The sequence below is a fragment of the Choloepus didactylus genome, chromosome 1 (assembly GCF_015220235.1).
Source record: "Choloepus didactylus isolate mChoDid1 chromosome 1, mChoDid1.pri, whole genome shotgun sequence".
In the NCBI taxonomy this organism is placed as follows: Eukaryota; Metazoa; Chordata; class Mammalia; order Pilosa; family Megalonychidae; genus Choloepus; species Choloepus didactylus.
The window spans coordinates 219,927,712-219,931,591 of record NC_051307.1 but is presented as its reverse complement, the minus strand read 5'-3'; positions in this window follow the sequence as shown (position 1 = coordinate 219,931,591).

Below are 3,880 nucleotides of genomic sequence, written 5' to 3'. Positions count from 1 at the left end.
CATGGTGCATTTGCATATAATGGCTATTTCTAGAACAGCCAATTCTTATGTTGTGCCTTTTCCAGAAAGATGTACAGAGAGGTAGTTCCAGTTGCTGTGATCATCAAACCACAAGAACTATCTTGCTTTAAAGATTCAGTCTCCTTTCTCAGGGGATTACAAAGTGAAACCCAGACCTCAAAGCAGCAAGGACAGGCTAATCTTTGGTATTTGGTTATCTTTTTTCTCAGGGCTCAAGCCTATTAACCAATTCTTCCTAATTGTTTGTTAGTCATTAATCCTAATAAGGCCGATGATGCAAGGCCTTAGATGGCAAAGTCAATTCAAGGGACTCTTCCTGGGGAATCTGCTTATGGAACAATTGGTAAATCAAAGTTCTTGCCTAGACCCAAAGCTCTTCAGAAGTTGGACTGATTCTAATGGGATGGTCTCTTAGCCTCTCTAGACTTCCAGTTTCCCATCTGTAAAATAGGGCAAATGATGGGGTTTCCCTTGTAGAGTTATTGGGAGAAATCATTCATTGATTCAACAAATGTTTACTTCCCACTAGAGACCAGTTTCATTGTCAGGCAGTTAATAAGCATTAATTAAATGTTAAACACGTATCAGGTATTATTTTTGCCAATTCTTAATTTGCATATCAATTACCCACCTTGTAAGCTGGCTTCCTGCTCCCCGCCAACCTGCATAACCATGTGCCTGAAGTCTATCACTGATGCCAACCAACTCCTCATGCCGTCAGTCATCGCATGGTCACAGAATGCAAACTGATTTTATTATCAGCCTAAGTGCTTCATCATTTAAAAGGCAAATATGCCACATTTCAAAGTTTGCAGAGGAAAGTTTTGGAGATTATCATTTTTATTATCTTCCTCACTTTCCCTCTTCCATTAGCTAAGAACCATTAGTGGACAGATCACTAGACATGTCTGAAAATAGATGGATTCATTCCTACAGTAGAGAATCTCTCATTCCCTCCTACTGCCTCAGCCCCCAGCCCCCCAGCTCCCTGGACTCTGCATTAAACCATCAGGGTGAAAAAATTTCCAAAATGCTTTTTTTTGTTCCTGATAGAGAAGTCCTCAAATTTGCCTGCAGCCTGATTCATATGGTTAAGGAACAAATATTAAATTAACACTGGCAGAGGAACAAAAAGGAAGTCATAAAAGCAAGGGAATGGTACAGAAGAGAATATTCATCCCTGTAGCCTGGCTACTAGGGTTCAAATTCTGACCCATTTTAGGGTTGCCAGATAAAATTCACCCTGACTGAGAGTTGTTTTAAAGATTGCATGAGGTAATAATTGTTAAGCATTTAGAACATGCCTGGCATGTAGTAGGCACTACATAAGTATTTATTAAGTTTAAAAAAAAGGCTGCAGGAACTTTCTGGTTTTTAAACAGGGATTTAGATTGACTCGCTTGTTGTACAGGTTTTGGTAATAAACATTTATTGTCCAGTTTTCTTTCTTAAGGTCTAAGGAACCAAATCTATCCCTTCCCTGTAGTGTTTGGTAATAAACTCTCTCAAGTCAGCAGCATTTAGCTCAGGGAGTTTCTTTAATCATTAGACAGAATTTTTATGTCTAAAACACTCCTGATATGGGTCCACTCAAATTGCAGCATGGGTTATAACAGAGCAGCGGCCTCAATTGCAGACGACTGGGGCTAAGCAATCTGCAGAAGCCAGCCATGCGCACAGTAACTCAGAAAGGGCAGAGAAACCGGATCCAGGGGGGGATATCACGGCAGTTAATGAGAATCAGATGCAGTGTAATTCAGACCGCAGAGCACATCCTGATCTCCAGGCACAGGGAATTACCTCCATAAACAGAGCAGACTTGATTTTATGCAGCACTTTCATCCCCCAAAGAATCCCAAAAGCTTTCCAAGAGAATGATTTTGTTACTGGTAGCTCAGTGATGTGGAAGGCAAAGAGGGAAAATTTTGTTTTTGTAACTCACAGAACCTTCGTCAGAACCCATTCCATCCAGAATGGGCTAACTTGACTGGGATGCCAGGTGACCTTTTACCAGTATGAAAAATACCCTTTTTAAACAGGTTCAGATGAAAACATGCTCATGAAAGAAATCCAAGCAAGCACTAAAGAGGCTTTCAAACATTGACTGTGAGCCACAATAGAAAATACATAGTATCTATTAGACTTGCTACATTGATACACATACACATACATATTTACATTTATATACAACTGAAATAAAACTTCACAAAATATTATTTACTCTTATTATAACTGATGTGCTTTGATGTTATCTGTTCTATTTTAATTTTTAAAGAAAGCTGGTCACTACCCAAAATGTTGATTTTACAACCCTTACGTGTAGGATGTTAAATTTTGAAACCACTTCACTAAAAGATAGTGAAAGAAAGTGGGAGACTCCAACACCCTGACACTTCAGTGATACCACAACCTATGGTCCTGGGCTAGTCACCTGGCTTTTTTAGGACACAAACCTTCCAGGATGACTCCAGGTTTTTGATGCTGAGACTGTGAACAGCACCTGTGCACAGATAAAGCAAAAACATATGGAGAGCAACTCGTGGGCTGAGACTATTTTGGAATTCTTGTGTTGATCACAAAGTTGGAGGTTAAAGATAGTGTCTGAGTTGGCCAGAGCTGCCAAATAGCACAAACTGGTTTGGGTTTAAAAATAGGAATTTATTGGCTCATGGTTTTGAGACTAGCAAAAGTCCAAAGTCAAGGTATCTGCCAGGCTTGCTTTTTTTCTTGCCTTTTTTTTTTCCTGTGGTGTTCTGGTGCTGGCTGCTAGCAATCCTTGCGGTTCCTTAGCTTGTAGCTCTGCCTTCCTTCACGTGGTGCTGTCCTCTCCTTTTGGTCTGTCCTTCCTGGTTCCACTGATTTCCAACTTCTTCTGGTGGCCTTCTCCAACTTTTGGCTTCCAGTTTCTTCTCTTTATAAGACCTCCAATAATTTGGATTAAATCTCACACTGATTCACTGGCCACACCTTAACTAAAAATAACATCTTCAAATGGTCCAATTTACAATGGGTTCACACCACAGGGACATAGATTAAGAATGTGTTTGCTGGCATAAATAACTTAACCTAGGAGGAAGAATAGATTTTCTTTCAGTATTAAATACAGCTTTGAGAGGCTCTGAATCAGGCAGAATTTTTTTAGCTGCATGTACCAAAACTCTACAGACACACACACACACACACACACACACACACACACGCACATCTGCATACACACACAGGAAATTATCGGTTCAAGCAGCAGAATAGTCCAGGGTTTGTATAAATTTCAGCATAGCTGGTTCCAGATGCTGAGATGATGCCATAATAATCTGTCTTTATCCGCCTCTGAGTTCTACTTTCCACTCCATTGGCTTCCTTCTGTCCTGAAACGCTTAGGATTCCTCCTTACAGCCAAAGATGATGCTCATCAACAGCTCTGGGCTTAAATTCTACCATCCAACAACCCACAGTAAAGAAGGAACCTCTTTCTTGACTATTTCAGCAAAAGCTTCAGGCTGCTCACTATCCCAGCTCTGGTCTCATGCCCATGCTGAATCACTGACTGTGACCAGGGCTCGGCATTGCCCATTTGGCTAAGTCTGGATCATGTGCCTATACCCGGGGCATAGTGACGGGGCCAGAACAACCATATTAGTCAGGGTTCTCTAGAAAAACTGAACTGACTATACACACACATACTCACACACACACATTTATTATAGGAATTGTCTACATGACTATGGGGTTGGCAAGTCTGAATTCTGTAGGGCAGGCCACAGGTTGGAAACTCTGATGAAGGTGATGTTGAATTCTTCAGGGGAAGTTGGCTGGCTGAAGTAGGGATGGAAATTCTTTCTTCTGATTTCTGAAAGTCTTA